Here is a 23,885-nt window from a genome sequence, read left to right as displayed (position 1 = left end):
TAGGGTGCCACATGTTGCATTTATTACACCACCCGTACGTCACAAAAAGTGGAACACCGGCTGCCCTTCAGTGTTGCAAGGGCTCATTAATGAGCCCCCGAGTATACATGAAATTATAGTGCCCCGTCAACACACTTTTTTTAACCTATCACACATAAACCATACACAAAAGCAGTTTGTCACCGCCATAGAACGCCATTTGGCAGTTCTTAGCTCATGGCCATGAACCACAAGTCCAATAACCACCGGAAACCCGAGAAGATGCCATGAATGTGCATTACCGCTTCTTTTTACATTGGATGAATATTTTGAGGTTTTCCATTGGAAATAGTTAATAAGAATAGTGTAATTCCAGTGAAATGAGGGGAACATAATTTGAGTGTGTGACAATTGCATTGTGTAGTGTGGGATTTGAAGCTTGTGCTGTTTCTGTAATAATAATAACTAGCTTTCCTCAATGTCTATGCTGTCCTATGCTCTCCACATCTTTTAGACGTACACTTGGCTCTTTCACAACATGCCCAGTACAAGCTCCGTGCACGACATCTACATGAACATAAATGCTTTCATTTGAAGGGCGATGTGGCATATACCACATATGATTGGAAACAGCACAAAAGTTAGTATTAAAAGCTATCATATTCATATTTTCCATGCTTATTGTTCATCCTAAGAAGGCAGGTTGAGTTTGTGTCTATGTAACATGAAAATGTTCTTGTTCTCAAATTGCTCTTCCAGTGCGTTATAAACAGGACAGGAGGAATTTTGCAGCAGGTGAGCCCAGTTATACGGCAGGATTAAATAAATTATGAAGTAAGAAAAGACAAATTATGCAGCGTAATGTGGCACATTTTGTGATAGTATTACTTCATTATTTTGTCATAGTTAACCCTGCCTGAGCTTTGGTTGCAGCTGATTAGTACCAGTTTTACATCCAAATATAGCAATAAGCAACAGATCGGTGACCAGTCAACCTTTGAAAAGGGCCATCCACTGCGGGGCAATAAGAGTAACTGCATTTTCAGTAACTTCTCAACCGTTAAAGCTAGAAACAATGGAGCTTATTTGCAAGCCCCTTGCACCGCCGGTGCGTCACTTTTAATGACGTACCGGCGGCGCAAGGGGCTTGTAAATAAGTCCAAATGCTTTTTTCCCTTAAAATCTGCAGATTATGTAGAAGAAGATGGATTATGTGGAAAATCTGGCAAATCTATGATTTTGCAAAAAACTCTGCACAATTGCATAGTACCAATGGCCCTGATTATAAAGTTTACTAGAAGTTACTCAATGTTAATATCAACTCCAAAATATAATGCTACCAAAACATAGTGGCCAAAATATTAAGGACCAAAATACAGAGACTGTCTGTGCATATACCGCAGCTGGAAAAAAGTCACAGAAGATCAGCTCATCACCGCACTCACCCAAGACCCTCCTCCCGAGCCCTCCGAGACCGACGCAGCAGCCCACAATTTCAGACTATGGATCGATGACTGCGCCAACACCCTTGCCCCAATTAGACAACCCTCCAACAGACGCACCAACACTAGGGCTATCTGGTTCAACGACGAACTCCAGAACTCCAAGCACACCTGCAGAAAACTCGAGAAACAATGGCGCAAAGACCAGACACCAGACACCAGACAACCACGCAGTCCTTACGAACGCCAGAGGCAGACACAACCAGCTCATCAGATCCGCCAAAAGAGCCTCCTTCAAGGATCCCATTGACAACAACGCACACAATAGCAAAGAGCTCTTCAACATCGTGAAAGAACTCGCCACCCCCAGCTCCAGCTCCAACGACATCCCACCGTCACAAGAACTCTGCGACTCCCTGGCTACCTTCTTCCACGACAAGATAGCTGACATCTACAACAGCTTTGACACCCAAACGCAAACGACAGACGCCGACACCCCAGCATCAACACCCACCGATCGCACCAACCTCTTGCTCTCCTGGAACAGCGTCAACGACGAAGAAACCGCCAGAATCATGAACACAACCACTCCGGCTCACCTTCCGACCCCTGCCCCCACCACATCGTCAACAAGGCGAGCACCATCATCGCACCCCAGCTTCGAAAGATCATCATCAACTCCTTCGGGACCTCCACCTACCCAGAGAGCTGGAAACACGCCTTCTCAAAAAACCCACAGTGTACCCAAAGGACCTCAAGAACTTCCGACCCATCTCTCTGCTCCCGTTCCCGGCAAAAGTCATTGAGAAGACCGCCAACAGCAACTGACCCTCTTCCTGGAGGAAAACAACGTCCTGAATTCCTCCCAATCCAGCTCCCACGGCAATCACAGCACCAAGACTGCCCTCATCGCCACCACCGACTACCATCAGGACCATACTAGACAAGGGCGAGACCGTGGCCTTCAACCTCCTGGACCTCTCAGTCGTGTTCAACACCGTCTGCCACCACACCCTTCGCACACGCCTTCATGATGCAGGGATCCAAGGCAAAACCCTGGACTGGATCACCTCCTTCCTCACCGGCAGAACCCAAAGAGTCTGCCTCCCCCGTACCAATCCGAAGCCACCACGATCAGTTGCAGCATATCCCATGGATCATGCCTCAGCCCAACCCTCTTTAACATTTACATGGCACCGCTCACCAACATCATCCAACAACACCACCTCAACATCGTCTCATACGCCGATGACACACAGCTGATCCTCTCCCTCACCAAAGACCCGGCCATCGTCAATTCCAACCTCCACGTGGGAATGAAGGCCATCGCAGAATGGGTGAAGACCAGCCGCCTGAAACCGAACTCGGACAAGATGGAGGTCCTCATTCTCGTATCCACCCCCTCTGCATGGGACGACTCCTGGTGGCCGACCGCTCTGGGAGCTGCCCCGACCCCCAATAACCACGCACGCAACCCTGGGGTTTCAACATTCGCCATTACCCAGCAAGTCAACACCGTCTCCTCCTCCAGCTTCAATACCCTCCGAATGCTCCGAAAAATCTACAAATTGATCCCCACCAAAACCAGGAGAACAGTCACCCAGGCGCTCGTCAGCAGCAGGCTGGACTACGGCAACGCACTCTATGCAGAAACCTCGGCTACACTCGGGAAGAGACTCCAGCGCATACAGGACGCCTCCGCACACCTCATCCTCGGACTCCCCCGCCACAGCCGTATCACCACCCACCTACGAGACCTGCATTGGCTCCTGGTCAACAAGAGGATCACTTTCAAACTCCTAACCCACGCACACAAAGCACTCCACAATGCTGGACCAGCATACCCAAAGAACGACTTTCCTTCTACACCCCAAACCGCCAACTGCGCTCCGCCAACCTCGCCCTCGCTACCGTCCCACGCATCAGCCGAACGACCACTGTCGGCAGATCCTTCTCCCACCTCGCTGCAAAGACATGGAACATCCTCCCCCCATCTACATATAAACTAGGACCTGCTGACCTTCAGGAGATGCCTCAAGACATGGCTGTTCGACCAGTAGCTGCCGGATGTATGGCGGTACAACGTGTACCGTTGCAACGCGTCCCTTTATGACGCAGTTTTAACAACGCAAGTCGTTACAACGACTTGCGTTGGGGGGCGCTGATAGTGAATAGTTTAATTTACTATTCCAACACCAGTCCCCTTGGATAGTAGGGAAGGTATTGGATAGTAAATTAAACTATCCCCTATCCTAGAGCGCCCTCCAGCGAAAGTCGTTGTAACGACTTTCGTTGTTAAAATTGCGTCATAACGGTACCGCGTTGTAGCGGTCCTGTTGTAAAGGTTGTTTCCCGTAGCTGCCTACCCCCCCGCCCTTAGCGCCTTGAGACCCTCACGGGTGAGTAGCGCGCTCTACATATGTTCTGATTGGTTGATAGGTAAGTACAGCATTTACCAAACCTAACATCTCAATACACAGAAGTACATAAATGTAGAGTTCCGAACAGTAAATCTACACTTCCGTACATTCGCTTAACTGCTTGATAATTTGGCCCTTGTTATTTTTATTGCAACATTTGGATTACCCAATGTTTCTGTAGTTGATATTTTGACATACAACCGTTGAATAACAGTTGAGAGCACTGGTATCCTGAAGTTGGAGAGGGCAGCATATCACAGGCTGTGGGGAGCGTAAAGCAGGGGCAAGGCTGGGGATGCAGTGAATCAAGGTATGGGTAGGGTGTTGCAGAGGTCCATTATTTGTATAGTGCCCCTCAATTGAAGGATAGTTGACCCAATCCAGTATTTCTGCACCAAAGTAGTGAAAGGCACATGTGCATGCGTAGTTGAACAAGACCAAGAACCATCACCAGGTCAACGTTGCATTGTAAATGGCCTTGCGTCACAGTATATTGTGTATGGAATCAACAGCTTCATTTTAAGTCAATAACAATGGACACATTTCCTTTTGTACGACATGCTGCAAATTGAATAGGCTCTTTAGTATTCCTAAGATTTTGACAGGTTTAGCCAGAGAAATATAAATACTCTATTTCCAAGTGCTTCAGAAGACCAGAAGTTGGCAGCAAACACCATTAGTGCAGACTTCTGATTTTCTATTTCCCACTTGTGGGAAATTACCACACACCTAGAATATTCTCCACACAAATCCTTCAAGGTATACCCTAGAGCAATTTTTAGGGGGAAAACAAACTGATCATTTGCAAGGTGTTGATTTTGCATGTGATAAAATTGTAGCAACGCGTTATTCCCCATTCTGTAAAAAAAACGAACTCAAAATGAGCATAAAAATTGTACCAGTGAAAGATTACAAGGTGTAGTAACCTCTGTTTACGCACGGGTCAGAATTGCGTGGTTGGTTTTATTTAATGCATCTGATAATTATTGGATGATTAAATAACTTAATATTTGTTCAATTTTTGGCAGGTCACGGGGGACAAGTATACAGCATTTACCATATCTTGCAGATGTTGGTGATCTAAACACAAAAATCTTCATATTATTCCACAGAAACTTGTAACAGGTGCTAGTTATCGCACCCAATAAATAACGACCCCGTGGCATCATTATTTACCAGGAGCAATAAATAGCACCTATACTTGCAATCATGCCCTAAGTAGAGACATTTACAATCTCATCTCTTGGCCAACATTTTATAAGAATGTTTCTAAAAATCTCAGTAACTATTAAGAAGATGACTGTTTTTTCCTACAACAAGATGCCTTTCTGTATTAAATTGTGTACTGGCATTCTTTGATAGTGTACACCTTAATCTGCCTGTTTCCTACCAATAAAATCCGAGTGCAGCTCAATGTACTTGGGCCCTACTGGTAAAATCTGTGTGCCGCTGTCATATCCCAGGGCTGCTCACTGTGCCTAAGGCCTACTAGTAAAATCAGTGCTGCTGTCCTACTCCCAGGGCTGCTCACTGTGTCTGGACCCTACCAGTAATGTTCTAGTGCTGTGGTCATTCTCCCAGGGCCGCTCACAGTACTTAAAGGCTATCTTAATGTGTGCAGAAGTCAGTTCAGTCCTCCTTACTGTAGGTTTCTTAGCTTGCAGTGGAAGCCTTGAATTCCTCAGTATTCACTTATCAAATGTAAGACCACAGTTACGACAGTAGCAATCGGTGGTGGGAGTGCTGCCGGGCGGTGGCAGGGGAGGGGCAGGGTGGGGGGTAGTAAACTACGGAATGCGGCAAAATGCAGGTTAGCAAACATATAAATAAATAAAACAAATTTTGTTGCACGCACTTTATTGCCAAATTCAATGCAATGTGTGCAACGAAATTCATTTTATTTATTTATATGTTTACTTACCTGCATTTTGCCGTATTCCATAGTTTACTACCCCCAACCCTGCCCCACGTCACCGCCCGGCAGCACTCCCACCACCAACCGCTACTGAGTTACAATATAACTCAGGCGTATAAATTATATTCAATCAGGTAACAGAAGCGCAGAATTCTTAGCTCAGAAATAATGCCACTGTATGTGGGTGCATAGGTCATATTCCAGGGATACCGTCATGATATGACTGGTGATTAGATCACATTAGAGGGCTACTGCCAATATATACTAGGTGAATAGTTTGTAATCAGTGGTACTGCCATACCATGAGAAGGGCTGGAGTGAATGGGTTCTCCTAACGTTGCTATCACAATTCTATCACAATTCTTTTTCCATGGTGATTTCTAGCAGTGACATTGCAATACCCATGCAGATAGAGTTATCTACTCTATGCCTTCCGCCACATCCCTAAATGGCCCCGAAAGCCATTGGTCCCTGGTACTACCACTGCCCTGGTTGGGGATTTCACACCAGTGTCTCATCAGCATAAAGTCTAAAAGCACTGACTGTCTAGTCCAGGAACCTTGCAATCATGAAGTGCTCCGGAGAGTCCCTCTGGACCATGGGGCACCACCTCCCGAGAACAGTTAGGGTAACCTTCTAAGATATTACGAGCTCCAATGGAAATGTGAGAGGATGTGACTCCGACACTAGGCAACTCCTGGGAAAGGGCCGACGCAGGTCTAAAAGAAAGATGCATGTAAACCATGATACCAAAATGTGCCAACAATGTGAAGAAAATACTTATAGAAGTGTCATAAAAGCAGCCTTCCTACTTTTCTACGAGCCTGGTCAATAATTCTGTGGGGCTAACTCTAGACAGTTATCACAATGTGTCATTTCCGGTGCAAATTTTGTGGCTAGTGCAATCAAAGTGGCCTGGCAATGTAGATGATTAGAGCTGAAAACCATGATTATTTTTCGGTGTTTGGCCAAAATATCAAATGCAAAATATTGTGACACATAAATATTGTGATGCTCAAACAAGAGCCATACAAAAACCAAAGTAAAATCAAGCTCTTCCAATGGTAAGTCTCGAACATCAACTCTTGGCTTGGTACACTCGTTTGTAACATCAGGACAGTCATGATGTAGGAGGGTTCGAGGTGTACACCCCTTTAAAGAAACATTAGCAGCAGCCAAAATGACTTGTTTGTATCTAGTAAGTTTGCTATTTGTCATGTTTTGTGCTCGACAAAATCTCTACTGAGTGTAGAACCATTACAATAAGTGAGTAGCCAATAACAATGCCCTTGCACTGCTGAATCCTGACACCCACTGCAGCCATCATCTTCAGGTCTACTGGATTAAGTGTGGCAGAGAAATAGGCCATTTGGATGCATCATGGGTTTGTTTTAACACAGATAGAGCTCAACCCTTCACTTTCCTGACAATATAGAACAAAATAACTCTCATAATCATCTATCTTAGAGCAAGGGCACAGCAGAGTTTCTCTCTCAGCTCTAGGAAGCCATTCATGAATCCATTGTCCCAGAGTAGTGGATCAGACAGAGGATTGTGTGTAAGTGTCTGTAAAAGCTTTGCCTCTAGTGAAAAGTTGGAAATTCAATGCCGACAGTAGCTCACAATTCCTAGGAACATTCTGACTTCTCTATTTGTCATGTCTGGGGGGTGGTCATGCTCAGTATTTTTGATATTCTCTCCTAGGACGCTTTTCTAGCTCCTTTCTCAATGTGATGTTCCAAATACAGAACCTATCTCTGACAGTACTGTAAATTTGTAATGGATACTTTGTGTCTATTCTTTGCCAAATGGTTCAACAGCAATGTTGTCTTACTTACATGGATCTTGTGTTGTTGAATCCACCAGTAGGTAGTCGATATATTGGACAAGAACTGAATTGCATGCAACTACAAGGTCTCTAGATTTCTTTAGTGTCTGATTAAAGACTGAGAGAATCTCTGTATATCATTAAGAGTCTGGGCACCATACCAATATTTTATTTAAAAAATAGAAAGTGAAAAGTGACTATCCTCGAGTAAAGGAATGGAAACAAACGCTTGACACAGATCAATTACCGAAAACACTCACACGGGATTTGATAAAAGTATCAGAGCAGTATTTTGTACCAGTGAGAACATGTGACAACAATTTAGTTCACGTTTCTCAATTCCTAATCAATCCTACATTTTTTACACAGTTGAACTGAATGGTGAACTGAACAGACTCCCTAGTATTTCCCCAGGATGCTTTTGTTCTAGCATGGATTCGATAATGGGTGCAATTCCTGCCACAACCGCAGGGGCGAGGTTGTATCGGGTTGTCCAGGGATACTCTGTGTTAGGTTTTATGGTTATTTTCATGGGTTTATTATCATTAATAAGTCCAATATCCTTGCCTGTATAACCCCAGACTTAGGGGGGATTCCTTGAAACTGGTTCCAGGATGCTTGTCTCGGGTCCAGGGAAGACCTAGCTTGGCAGTTCAGGCTAGACTGTTCCCACAAGAAGCAGGGTCAACACTGATTTGCATATGGCTGGGCCTAAACTGGGGTGGCATGTTGAGCAAAAGAACAATGGATTTAACACAGATCTCTTGACTGGGGTGAATGTTTGTCCATCATTTGAGTGTCTTTTGCTCACTTCCAGATCACCACTGCAATATTTTGCATATTTTAAAACCTCATCAATTTGATTGCCAACAAATCACTTCCTGCTGTATATAGGAGCTAATTTCTGGGTACAAACCAAGAACAAACTGTGTCGAGAAACCACTAAGATTGACACTTTCTAAAGTTTCAACACTGCTATGCTGTCTAAAACTTGCATTTACATCTCATAATAAGCATGCACAGACTCTTTGGACTCTTGGTTAGTTCAGGTTATCTTACGCCAATCATCTTTCTTCTGCAGGACCTTTGTTTCCAAAAAAGTAATCACCCGAAAATACATGTTCAGAGGAACAGGAGAAGGCTCCTGCGTCTGAGCATTTCTTAGCAGTTCAGCATATTGCCAAGCTACAGCTACCTTACATTCTACCTACAGATCTTAAAGAACCACAATGTCAAAGAAAGTATTTAGGCCTCAAAAAGTACCTTTGCAATAATCTCAAACCTCTTGACTTGAGTGTACGACAGGTCTTGAGTCTCTCTCCATTTTGGAAACTGATTTGTAAATGTTGAAAGATGGCCACATCTCCAAGGCAAGTAACCATACCTATGGATATGGTTTAATGTCCGTGTCACTCTGACTAGTTTACATTTCCATCAATCTGTATTGTCTTTCTTTTCAAGTTACCTTTCTTTTCTGGACCATTAAACATTGTGCTTCTGTGTATTGCTGCATTTCCTGAAACATCATATTAGCTCCCTAGCATGCAATTTCAAACCTGATGCTCCCATACTCCTTATAGCATCATTATTCATGAACATTCTGAAATTCTTCTTTAATTCATGGCTTTTCTTCAAATAATTTCCAAACTCCATGGCGCACTCTTCAAATATTTCATGAGTTTCACCAGCATGCCCTGCAGCTGCCCTACTCAAAAACAAAAGCTCTTCTCCTTTGTATTCTCTCTATGAACTCCAAATCAAGATTTCCGTTTGCAAGCTCCTCAAATTCTGCCTATAATATTAAAACATTCAATTCTTGGGGAGGTTCCCCTTACTTGAATATGCAACTCTGGATCTGCCTCACTACCACTAACAGGAACATTTATAAGGGGGTGGGGGGGTCTGCTCCTGAATGAGGTTATCCTCCAGGATCCAGAATTGAATGTATTGGGGGCTGTAGTGACAACAGAGGTACCTGGGTTGAATAATAGCAATAGTACTAGTGGCTCTTAACCCCGTGGCCGCGGCGGTAATTCTGCTGCGGCGCTGGGGGGGAGGGGGGCCGCGCGGCGCTGCCATGCTGGTGACGGAACTACTCCGTCACCAGCCAAGGGTGCGCTGTGCTTGTGACGAAATGGTTCCGTCACGGCCCCGCCCACCTAATAGAACGCTTAGCACAGGCGCGGAATTCATGCTGCGCAGGCGCGGCGGCCGGGCCGTGACGGAACCACTCCGTCATTAGCACAGCCCACCCGTGGCTGGTGACGTAGTGGTTCCGTCACCAGCATCCAAGGGGTTAAACATGGATCTGGATAGTGACAGGGGGCAAACGCCCTTCTAGTGACCCCTGATCAGCAGGCACACTCATAGTTGTACCTATGTTTGTTCCTCCTCCCACAGTTCCCAATTGGGACTGTTTGTTTTCTGCAACTTGATGAACAACATTGTATGGTGGTGGTTAGTAAGTTAACAAATCATCCATAAAGTCACCATCAGAGTCATTGGCACTCTCATCCATTTTCTTCTAATTTCCACCTCCTTCTTGTGGTTTATTTTTCTATGTTCTTAGCTTTGCTATCATAGGGTACACCCCTATGCCCTCAATCACTATTTCTCTACACCCTGTTGCATCGTGCTCCATTTTACCTCCTACCAACTACGGACCTTAATCTCACCTGAATTTTATAATTTTCCTTCTCTTTCGCATGTTCAGCCTCTTCTCATTCATTCAAAGCATTATATTGGGCAGGTCTTGGTGAGTGCTTCATTTCATGCAACACTCACATTAAGTTCCCGAATATTGTCAATCGGAATGTACAAATTAGGGGACAACTGCAAGCACCCTTAAGTCGCCGTAACCTTATTCTATTGTTTGATCCAAACACATGTGTGTAACCTGACCTTGTTAATGATGTAATACACAGGTGTGCCCTCTGAAGGGCCCTCCTCACCATCGTGGACAGGTTTTCTGACATAATTTCTTAAGCAAATTCATGTTTGTTCTTTACACAATGCAACACGGATATTGGAAACTTCAATTTGAGTCACAATGCAATACTCGATTACACATGCATCCAATCCTAGCACAATACCACTAGTCTGATCACTCACAGCACCAAAGACCATTGCGACCAATTGCAGTGGAGCACACACACTAACCAACCAACCCCAGTGCAACACCTAATGACGTACCTCACAGCACCTCACTCCAATCGGATCAGTTCCACATAATCAAAATCTCAAAAATAAACAATACCTATTGTCTGTTCCACTAAAAGAAAAAGCTAAAGTCAGCAATCACTCTAGAGATATGAGCCAAAGCACTCTCCTAGCACTATCAAACAGACAAAGTGAATTCTAAACCACTGGGAACTCACCCTGACTAGCACAAATGAACAACTTAACACTGATCTCAGTTATTAAAATCTTACAAAAGAAGTTTAATAAGGTCCTATCTTTGTGTGGCCAATAGCGCTTCATGGTTCAACACCTCAACCTTTACAGACAAACCACAAATATCCCCATGTAACTCTGTATGTATCCCAGGACGAATCTGATAAACAGACTTCATGCCTATGGAGCAAGCATGTTGCTCTTCATAAGCACAGGCAATAAACAGGGAAAAGCACTTCACTTTTCTATCTTAACATGGAATCCTCTTCAACCAAATCTTGATGCTACAACTCAGAAGATGACACATGTTCAAAAACTGCACACACCACAACCCTTAATAACTCACAAACAAGACTGTGTAACCCTACTTATACTCACACTCCTAGGATCCTGCAACTATTTCAGGAATCCTGGAACACCATCAATACTCCAATTGGGACCAAAGAAGCTTGAGAATGTAGACTGCTTCAGGCAGATATGAACAATGCATGGGGCTAATTTTAAATCTCCTAAACCTAGGTGGAAACCATCCTCTGCTACCAAATTGAGGGATCTCTTTGCTTCATGCACATTCTGGTGCAAATTCAGCTTTATGAAGAGCTCTACGATAAATCTTTAGTTCCAATTGAGGCTAACATCAAAGTTGAATACATTTCAATAGCATGAAGAAGTTTAAGCTGCAAAGGGAGGACAGTGAGTGGTTAGTTAAGGGTTGGGCATAACTCATGTAATTCTGTGTAGTGTAATCAATCAAGCAGAATTACCTAAGAATTTTGCAACATTACTCTTGAATTATGAGAGAAGAGTAATCCTGCATTTAGCACTATTCCTTAGCACAAAAATGTCCTGTCCTGTTGCATCCAAAATGGTCATGAGGAAGCATTTTGCATTAAGAAATAGTGCATAATGCTACAGAACCTGAATAGCGAGTGCGAGTAGAGCTCACTAAATGTACTCTTGGTGTAGGATTTTTTTGCCGACTTACAACTGCCTTTTAGCAATATTTTCTTAACACAAAATACACCCTTGTGTCCAAAATGGACATGAAGAAGCATGTTGTGCCAAGAAACAGTGCTAATTGCAGCAGAACATAAATAGCGAGTGCAAGCGGCGTCTTGAGGCACTAAATGTGCTTTTTCAGTAAAATTCTGTCCAGGCCTAGTTAAGTTTCAAACCACAAATATTTATTAAAGGGTTAGCAAAGTTGCAAACTCAAATCAAATGAGTTGGAAATCACTAATCAATGCATTAATTTGTAAGTCAATATGTTCAAAGCAATTCAAAAGGCCAGAAAACAAATAGAAACTATTATAAAGTTGTCTCATAAAAGAAAGATGCACAAGATGATTTCTCCCATAAAGAAAGGATCTACCCACATAAGTCATGGAAAGGTTCTGTTAAAAAGCCAGGAAAGAAGGGTTTTGAAAATCATGCTAATTGATACAGCTATACATGATTCCCTCATAATATACCAACCAGGTTAAGGCAAAAGCAGATAACATAAACTCGTTATTTTCTCAAGCAACTACACAATGAGACTAATCTAAAAGTCATTCAACCTCCCAATTCTATGCAACATAGTGTGTTACATGGAGTCAAGCTGTGCTCTGCAAGTGCATCGCACCAGTTTGTTACAACATTCTACAAGGTTTGCGTAAAAGAAAGCATTTTAAGTGATAACAGAACACATAGGGAACATCAAGATAACTGACATGGAGTCGACTTTTCCTGGAATAAAAAGACAAATTAGGAAATCAAGAAAGCAAGCAAAATGTTGCCATTTTAAAATGTAACATGCATTAACTATAGTCAATCTAAATCTGAAAATGTTTTGCCATGTCAGAATGAAAACCAAGAATTTGCTACCAAAATAGATTTCACAAAATGTACTTTGATGAAAACTGTTAGGATCCTATTCGCAAAATATACATTGGAATTCTCATAGGATGGGTTTACACTCGTAAAAGGATTCATTCACCGAGAACTTTTCATGTGAGTAAATCTACTACCAGGGTCAGGGCGTGGAATGGGAGGCAGTGTTTTAATGTTGGAAGCCCATTGGGAGGTTGGGCACACCCAAAACTTACATGCTTGTGGATATCACAAACTGTTTCTGACCCATTCCTACCCGAAAAAGGTATAAATTCTAGAATGTATTCCTGCAGTCGTTAATCATTTTTCTTGGTGGGAAGGGAACCCCTCAAAATTGGTATGGTGCAGGGGGAGAGGTTTTTTAGTCATCTGGGAAAATACTTAACGCGTGGGGAAAAAATAAGATGGTTATAGTTAGCAAGTGCATTTGAACTTTCCCTTCAGGTGTTCACATGAGAAAATATGAAAAAAAATATTTTCTCACATTGCATTAACAAACGTTTTCCAATTTCAGGAGATCATATGGAAACCTTCAGCTGTCGCAGGTTTCCTGGTGTAACCTGTCAACCTTTTTTGAATTGTGAAAATAAGTAACCTATAGTGGCCATATCCTATTTTTCAACTGGGCCCTTGATGTTCTTTTCACGTACAAGACCATTGTATCATTGTTAAGGAGAAAAGCTATATTTACTGAAACAATCTTCATACATTTGCCTGTGACAAGAGAAGCTTTGAAAAAGGTAACCGTGGAGAAAAAAGATCACCGTGCACTTCCCAGCTTGGCACCATGCATGAACATTTTCTCACTGTGACGTGAAAAATGTCACAGGGGCGAAGATGCAGCTAAACTGGCAATATTTGCAAACTTTAAGAAGAATGGAAATCGGCAATTTTGCAAAGCTTTGCAGGAAAAAAATACTTTAAAGACATCTGGTACCTGGGTAATTAATTAATCCTAAAACAACCAAGACTGTGCAGTTGATCATTCAAACTGCCTTTGGCTAAAGAGTGATTTTGCTGGAATCAGCCAAAGAAATATGTTATTCTTCCCCTCAAGGATGCCTCCATTATGGGGGAGAGTAGGCAAAACTCTGTAAAAGGCTCAAATGCCTAATGAGACGGGATGTCAGCCATCTGTTGGAGGTGTGCACGAGGACCCAGGGGACAGGAATGGTAAATGTTATACACGTAAGACTATTAGCGAAGTAACAATGTAAAGGTGACCACACAAGGAGGTTAAATTCTCTCCCAGGGGTTTTTAGATCTGGCCTTATCCAGGACCTTTTGATTTTACTTAAATTATAAGCAACATGCTCACTTATAAGGGGCTTTATGGCAGCCCTCTTCATCCATCATTCTGCTGTTATGTTATGCACATTTCTCTTCTGTTCCCTACAACATACAGCTTGAGAATGTGGGGCAGACACTTCAAACATTGGCTAACATAACTGTGAGTGACAGCGATCTGCTCATTCAAAAGGGCCGCATTCTCACACAAAATAGTTTCTTTCAGTACTAGCAGCTACTATGTTAATGTGTGATTGTGTAACCAAAAACATTATTTTGGTTTTAGTAATTTTTTGTTATATTGTTGACCTCCTAGCAGGACCCTAAACAATAATGTTTTGCCAAACCATGACAATCGAAAACAGACATAGAGAAAGCCAAGAAGGCTGGCAGACAACATGAACCTATTGGTATTATCAAATAGTTATTTTAAAATGTTGTTACCAATAGTGCATGTTTACTCATAGTAGGACAAAACACTGAGGGGCAGATTTACAAGCCCCGTGCGCCACTTTTGCGTCACATTTCGTATGTTAAAAGTGACGCAAAAGTGGCGCAAGTGGCTTGTAAATCTGCCCCTGAGTATAAATGAACAGGAGTAAGAGACTAGTTGAGGGCTCTAGGGCTATTTCTCAAAAAGCATCATTGTGTAAACTGTATTAACCGCATTAACAGCAAACAGTACACATTTTAAGTGAATTCTGTTCCATGACAGCATATAATATTCCATAAACATTTTGAAAAGGCAGATATTAGGATGGGCTGGTCCCTTTTTGGAGAGACTCACCCCTTACCCCACTACCTGTTGCTGTCTGTGCCACTGTATCTATTATTGAGCAGTACTGTATTGCTTTTTAGCTGATAGTTTTAATGTTTAAGGTCTCATACTAAAAATTAAGCGTTTTGTGGACATGATAATTAAACGGTTGTATGACACAATATCAAGGTTGAAAACATCGACAGACACAAATACCCTTTCTGCTACCTTGTCTACCTGTACATCGTATAGGCAAATATATATCTACTGTTCTTAACAATGCATCTACTAATCTGTGATTAGCTCACCTTTCGATATATTCTTTAGGTCGATGTAGAGGATTGATATTTTTGTTGTACTATGTATCACACGTGATGAGTGTATACCAAAAAAAATACATAAAAAGTAGCATAACTCAATAAGGTGTGATCACCTTAAATCTGTTTTAGGGATTGTGGACTGCTAATTTTCTGGATGGTGCACATTATTTTGTTTTTCAGCACTGTGTTTTACTCTCTTTCCTTTTCCCCCCACAGTCCTTGAGGAACTTTCAAGGTGACACAGCCCATGCCTAGGGCCCATTTCTCTAAGCACCTTCTCTTAAGCTTTCAATTGGAAGGCAACAAGAGTCAGCATGTTCGGACTTGTCCATATGCTGTCTTTCAGCAGTAGCAATTGGAGGCCTACCAAGGCAGCAGGGAGATGCTGCCAGCTGCCCAGCAGTAGGGCTCGTGTGGTTCAGAAGCTCTGCTTGCCAGCCGTGATCTGAACATCATCTCCAGCCCGAGCATTCTCAGGTGAATCACTGCTGCAGTATTTACTGAGAACCGCAAACCACTGGCTGTCTGTCACTGGGTTTCTGAAAGGGTCTATTGTCTGTCCCTGGCACAGGCCTCCACTTGTACAATCCAACTGAATAGAAGGAGAGCACACTTAAAGACAGGTCCCTCTTCAGACCTCTGGGGTTCAATGTCATCCAAAGGCTGGGAGTAATACACAACAGTAATTATTACACTAAACCCTGGGGTTTCTAAGGCTGATGAGACTTGCTTTAGAAGAAATTAATTACATTTTGAACTCTTCATAAACTTTGACACCTGCATAGACCTCTGCAGAAAGAATTTGGCAACATTAAGAACTGACACAATCACCAGGAGATTATATATTCAAACCACATTCTGGTTTAAAAAAATATTTTTATTAGCATTTCACTACTTAAGGCACGTTGTGATGCATAGGATTGACATTTATAACTTCGGTACGCACCAGGTACCTCAAACCACATTTTATTTGTAACATAGACTACTGAAACCCTGCACGTTCGCAGTTGTGTCAACAATTCTTCTCACAAGCATGTAGTCACATCTCATCCTCTAGGTGCATTGTCCTGCACCTGTTGTGTACTTGAAACAACTCTTTATGCTTGAAGGTACATCGTTTGCCTTTGTAGGGGGGGATATACATTTATGGCGGAAGAAATATAGGGTAGAAACCACCTTTGTTGTCCTTCATGGTGCAGCTGGGTTTAAACTAAAATATGAAATAAGCCAATCATTGAGCAGACTTGAAAGAAGAACAGTTTATGTGCCCAAAAATGCCAAGACACAGATTTTTGGTTGTGGCGTACCAGTCCAAGAAAATGTGAGCTGCCTGTGGTTATTCTGAATGTATCTTTGGGAGCCAATCATAGGGATCTAACTTTTTATTGTTTGAGGGGGGACAATCAGAATTTCTGAAAAACTTGACCATTTACAGCCCTTAGAATGAGTCCATATGATTAGATCATTCTGACCAGCTGTAAGACAACCATTCAAATGTTGCTGTCCCAGTCTTCCCTTTGCATCAAGGACTGTCTCTGACTAGAGGGGTGGGCCGTCAAATTAGCAGTGTTTTCATGGTTTGTGCAAGATACCACTGTCATTTTTTTCTCTGTCCAAGGCTGCAGCAACACATCATGAAAAAGGCAAATATTTCTGTTATTTTGTTTCTTCTTCCACCAGGCAGTAGAAAAGTAATTTTGACCATTCTTGGTTGTTTAAGGATAAAACAAACACTAGGTCTGAAAAGGCATGCAGTGAATCACTCTTTCAGATTAAAACGAGCCTTACACTATTTATTCCAGGCTGTAATTCCCCTATCTTTCTTTGACACACAATTCTTAAGCAAAAAAAAAAACTGGCTCTCACTAAAAAGTAAATTATACACACTGTTAGCAGTGAACCTGTCGCAGGGATTCCGTTCTCATACAGAACTGTGCATAGAGACTTGGAACCTCAGTGAATTAGGGTGTACCAAAACTCACCTTAGTACCCAAAATCCCCTACCAGACTAGCTACAGTGTCTCATTGGTTATTACAAACTCCCAATGTTTAGACAAATCAGAACATGGACTTAGAACACCTCAGGTAACGTGGAACACATGAACATTCTTTCGTTATACAATCATTTCAATCAAGAACAAGGAGTAAATGAGGACGCGTGCACATTTGAAGTGTTTATTTTCTAATACAGTGTGCTCAAGCTCAGTATCTTAGCTAACACAAGCAAACATATTATAAGAAACAAAGTAATCAGCATAGTTACTAGTCCATAGAATACAAAGGGTGAAAGCATGTTAAAATGCTAGAGGGAAGAAGGCTAAAAGACACCTAATTCTCACCCTCCCTTGCTAGTATATTATATTTTATCTAAGAAGGTCTCTTTGGGTTTTAGCAGGGCGGCCCCATACCTCAGATCCTAGTGGTAAGGGATCACATCATCTTCCACAAGCTCTCTGCATGCGAAGCACCATCAAGTGTGTGTAAATGCTCTGTGTAATGCAATATAAAATGCGCCTAAAGCCAGAATTTGGCCGCAGCTGCATGTATGTTATGTCTAGGAACGTGCGAAGATCAGACCTCACAACAACCACTGTGTCGAGATATCCTTGAAGGCTTCAGCACTCACTGTACAGACACAGCTCACCAAGCAAAGCTGATATCAGAGCAACAACATATTATTCTCGTGTGAAGCAAAACATTCTACTAGGCTCAAGGCTAAAGTAACAATTATGTGTTGTGTGCAGAAGCAGCAGAAAGGTACAATGGCGTTTAAACTCATAATAAGCTCATGCTAACTTAACACAGCGTGTAGGTAAAGCATATCTATATGACACCCTCCCTTGATCCGAGCACGGATAAGATAAGATAAGATAAGATAAGATAAGATAAGATAAGGGGCACATATTTGAAATGCAGAGTTCAAGAACAATAGTCAATTTAAATTTGAATAAGTGAAAAAAATAAAAAATGTGTCACTCAAAAAAACAAAATCTCAAAATCATGACAGTTTAGTGATCACCTTCATCAAAGTCAATAGGTCTGGGTCTCAAATTTTTTTTTTCAGAGCCTCAAAAAAATAAAAAATGTCCAATGTCAATAAAGGCATTGACAGACCTGAGCCTAGTACTGAATATGCAAAATAAGCAGCAACAGCCTCCAAAAGGAAGTCACAATTCTCATCCGAAAATAATTCAGATATCCAATTCAATAGTGAGAAAGAACACACATGCTCTTCAATTACCGGAGCCTCTAGCACTATCAGAGGACAACTCGGTGGGTTCTCGATGAAGCTGTGTGCCAAGAATTCTTGCGCCGCAGCGAATATATTCCAACGACCCAGTATTCCATGCTTTGCTGCAAAGGCCATGATCCCTCCCTCAGAACAAAGCAATTCATGAGCAACTAAGGGGCTCATGAGTTGATTAAAATCCACTTCAGGAGACACCACATTGCAGAGACACAAATCCAGGGCCCAGTCGAAATCGCAACTCAGGCAATGAAAGACAGGCTGGACACATGTAAAATAGGAAAATCGAAACAATAATCCATAAGCTGCACTTAAGGTGGCGATCGGCAGCGTCCCATAGTATTTAAGCATCCTGTTGCGAAACAGTGCCAGCCGCAACAGCTCGTCTTGGAACACAGGATGTGCATCCATTTTTAATAAAACAAAATAGCACATGAACGCCTGCAGCCAGCGCCAATAAAACGGGAAATCCACCAAATAGGCTGGAAAAGATTGAATGGGAGAAAGCAGGAATGACCCCAAATATATTTTGAAATGAAGTCACAAGACCGCTGCTAACTACTTTAAAAAAGTGCGCCAGCCCCGATGTGTAGGATGCATTAAAGATTGTGTGAATTAGTTCACCGAAAAGCAATGGAAGCTCAGTATTTAATAAAGCATGCACCTCTGTGCGGGTGTTAGCTACGTGAAGGACAAATGTTTCACGAGCAGATGTCAGGGCAACTTCTTTTTGGGACAATAGAGCACTTATGCGACTCATCTTATTGAACTCTGCTTTCAAGGTCGTAATCCTCGGCCAGATGGAAATATCCAGTTTCCCATGCGTGGGTGGATACATCACATTGTTACAGCAAACCATACGCTCACTGACTGTAATGACATAAGCAATGCCTTTTATTAACCAACAGCAATCCTCATTGTTTAAAAGTAAATAACTCCCATTTGCCAGTAATGTGAATGTGGGAACGATAGCGGGAACGGGGGTACCTTTCAAAACACAGGCTAAATTAGGCTCGTTTTGATTACAAGAGCCGTGTAATTGGATACGTCTACACATTAAAGAGTGATCCGGTGTTTCAGTGCATTCCTCACCTTTCAGATAAACGTCCTTGCCCTCTCTAAGGCATCTGTATGTAAAAGGAAGTGACCAGGCTTCATGGAGATAGGAGCTACCAAGAGGCTCGTACCTACCATTGGCAAAATACTTCATACAAATTTTAAATTCAAAAAGAGCAATCGGTAGAGTTATTAACCTGTGGATAAGCCACGTTGCAGTAGTGGCCTCTGCCCCAGAAAATGGTAAAGATTCCAAACGTTAAATATGTAACATGGAAAAAGAAGCATCCTTCATTGAAAGTAATCGTTGCTTATCAGTCAAATTAAATGGGGCAAATAGAGAAGAGGCCTTAAGTGTCTGCAGGGTCCAAGCAAACTGCAGAACAGAACGCAATTGATTTTGACCATGGTATAACACATACACTTCATCTTGCACAATATCAACAACAGATTACACAATATTATCCAATGTGTAAATGCGGGAAGAAAGCGTGTTAATGCTATTATCTACCACTGCAAGCACTTTTTCTAAATTAGCCTGATCTATAGCCCTAAGGCGGGTAGCCGCCTCAATCTGTGATGTTTTCCAGAGTTCATTATAAACCTCATATATCCATCTTTTAGATCTACCTTTAGCTGGGCCTTTTATGAAATCATTCAGATCAACATCGTCCGTCAGCTTAGATAAATGCACTTTAACTGACGCCAAGGTAGAATGTTTGAGCCAATTCTGACATAATTTGCCCACTGAATAGGTAGTTACAGAATGATCACTCTCAAACCGGGGATCGACCCTGACCTGTGTAAAGCCTTCAGCTAAACCCAGAAAACGATGTTGGCACGAGTCAGCACTTCTGTGCCAGAGCAACCAACCATTGGGATCCAAACTGGATATGTTTAAGGACGAATTCAGCAATAGAGTTTGCAATTCTCTAATCGAAAATTTTGTAGTATTACCCCAACCGGAATATTCTTCCAAATCAGGGAAGGAAGGAGCATTTAATTTTTTACAAGTAGTCAATCCAAAGCATGTTGTCTGTGAAATGGTAGAATTCAAAAACAACATATGATTCAGGATGAGACATGCACGGTGCAAAGCCTCAGTGCCTTGTACCTGCCAACTTTTAGAACCCCAAACAGATTTAAGGTCAACTGTTTCCTTCCACAACTCGTAGCCTCCAACAGCTAGCTGGTCTAGAAAGGACTTCGAGTACAATAATTTAGTATCGATAAGTCTAACCTTGGATGTGGACTTTTCTGTCATTTTAAAATAAAACGATGTGGGATTGGACTGATTAAAATCAGTAAAATAAGTGTACTTTTTCAAAAAGGTACTCGAACTGCCTTGTATAGGAGCCGGACAGTGTTCCCATTGTGCATAATTTACAGTGCTCCTCCTAGAATTAGTTTTATCTAGGTAGTGGTTACCAAAATGTTGGTAACAAAATAAATCACCATAATTAGCAGATTCTAAATACAAATCTTCAGCATAAAAGGCAGCATAATATTTCAAATCAGAAAACAATGCTTCTACGGCCTGAACATCCCAATCATCAGAACGTATGTTTTGTTTAACTACATCCCCCATGTTAACACTAAGCACATTAGGGACATTGATAACCTCAGTGGGGCCATGGATTTGAAATTTAACAGCATCCCATACAATCCCATCCAGAACAGGCCAAGCAGTTAACAAAAGCCAAGTCTCTCTTTAATCTGTGTGCAGTTTGCGAGGAGGAATGGGGTGCCAATGTTCCATTAAGATGTCGAATGCATGTTCTCTCTTTGACATAGTGTCCATTGACGATTCGGAAAAAATAAAACACAAAACCAATTGACATAAAAAGGTAAATCAAAAAAAGCACCAGCCAAATATATGTCCAAGGGGGAATCAAAAAATGTTTTTTAAATAATCTTGCCTAGACTGCAATCCTTGAAGGTTTTCCTGATGTGTGTGAAACAGTGTCAAATGAAAATCTGGATTCTGTGGCCAAACGAGTTTGTAAATCAGGCATTGATAAGTCAGTTGGGTAAGTGTAGTCAGTTTCATCAAGTTGAGTACCAGGCAATGTACTCAATAAAGGACTAGAAATTGCAGGCATCTTGAGGGCCACCTCAGGCTCAGGATTCGAAGCAGTGGCCAATACAGAGTTTCTCACAATCGAAGGACATGAGACTGCCGGTGTCATACTAAGAAGAATCAGCCACTCCGTGTACCTTGACATTGTCAACGGAGATATACCTTTTTTCTTTAAGACCTGGAAGTGGTGGTAAAATGACTGTCCTTGTGCCCTTCACACCAAGCACTGGAACTGGAGCTCGATAAGAGGGACCAAATTCTTTCTTGTTTTCGATCTTCTCCCGAACCAATTCTCCAACTTGGGGAAGCCAGCCAACTACCGGGATCTGCAATGCATCCTCCGAAGTGGAGGGAAATGTTCCTTTGCAAGACTGTCTCTCGTCTCTTGTAGAGTCTGTAAAACATTGCAATGTTCATCTACGTCAAAGGAGGCAGCAACAGCCACCAAGTCTAGACCGTCAAGGTCCGGTACATACATCTTGATACCAAAGAGCATTTCGTATGGGGTCCGACCACCCAGAGACCTTCTAGAGAGATTATTAAGAACACGCTGCACGCCATTGAGGTGGGCCTGCCAGTTCCTGCCAGTGCCTATAACTCGAGCTGTCAATGATTGCTTTAAATCACGGTTCATTCGATCCACAACACTATTACCCTCAGGTCTGTATGGAGACGAAAACTTGACTTGGACCCCCAACGAAGCCATGGCATCCTTATACGCCTTAGAGGCAAAAGCAGGACCCTGATCCGAATGGAAGGTACCACAGGCAAAAATCCCTACAAAGACACGCAAATCCCTTATGACAGTCCGTGAATCAGCGCTGCGGTGAGGCCAGACCCATACAAAGCATGTGCATGAATCAACTGCTACTAAGATGTACTTATATGCAGTATCAGAAGAAAAAGGACCGCAGTGATCTAAATAAACACAACCTAGTGGTTTATTAGAAATGAACAACTGTGTTTGGGGCGGACGCGCAGCAGTTGAAGGCTTAATCTGCTGGCAAATGTCACATTGAAGGACATAATCGCACGTCTGTTTGTACGGTACCCACCACCAAAAACGCTGTTGTAACTGAGCCACAGTGGCTGAAACGCCTGCATGCGCAGATGCAACTCCTTCATGGGCCGCTGTGATCAATGTATTTCTGAGATCCGAGATGGGAATCAATCTCTCCCCAATGTCAGGTATTTTCACATAAGGAACCTTATCGGGACTTAAGTGGTATGAATACTTCGAAGGCAACCCCTTAGGATATTTACTTCCCTTCTCAGTGGCAGCAACAGCTGCCTAGATATCATCATCAATCTTACTTTGTAACTGCCGCAACTAAATATGTCGATACTGCTGATTTTGCTGCCTCATCGGCAAGCGAATTGCCAACAGCGTGGACTCCCACGCGCTGATGACCAAGAGGATGAATTACGAACACGAGTGGCAATTGCTCCTTAAGCTCAGTCACTCGGACCCAGATCATTTTATTTTTTACTGTGCTACCCTTGGAATCACAAAAATCCTTCTGAATCCAAAAGAACAAGTTTTCATTGTAAGACTGGACACAGTAGTAAGAATCACTTACAATAAGAGTTGTCGCACTAGGATCGGTGTACTCTAATGCAAGCATCAGAGCACGAACCTCTGCCAATTGTGCGGTGCAGTCCCCTAGAGTCTGCTTGTGCACGACTCTGGACTTGAACTCATCGTTCACCATGGCACCTACCACAATGGCTCAAGCGGAAATGTATGCATGTTTAGACCCATGCGCAACCTGCGCCGAACCATCAGTGTATATGATGCAATGGAAATCCTCCAAAGGCCGCATAGCCAAAGGAGCAGGATAAACAAATTCATATTTCAAAAACTCCTGCGACTGTAAGGAGGCATCAAAAATAAAGGTGACATTCGGAGATGTCAATGAGGCTGCCCATTGTATCCACCGAGGGTGCAAAGCTTTAGAATTAGGTACACTGGCTTTCGTAACTGCTTCTAATGCAGGAAACGGGGTAATAACCAACATGCGTTTTCCCTGTGACAGAGCACGTTCCTTAAGAATCGCCATCTGCACTGCCGTCAAAACTTTCCCCACAGAGGAAAATCGCATTTCAGCCAAAATGTACAAGTGTGACTTGTAGGCAATAGGTACTGTGTCTCCTTCATTAAAAGTAAGGTAAGTGAAACCCACCGCCCCAGGGATGATTCTTATCACTAGGTTGGTGTGGTTATCACGAGTCAGTGAGTATTTAGATTCTAGGAGATCAGCCAGCAAAGATTGCAGAATAGCTGAGTGT

Source organism: Lissotriton helveticus, chromosome 7 (genome assembly GCF_964261635.1).
Source record: "Lissotriton helveticus chromosome 7, aLisHel1.1, whole genome shotgun sequence".
Taxonomy (NCBI): Eukaryota; Metazoa; Chordata; class Amphibia; order Caudata; family Salamandridae; genus Lissotriton; species Lissotriton helveticus.
The sequence above is the reverse complement of the archived record's forward strand: the minus strand, read 5'-3'. Positions refer to the sequence as shown.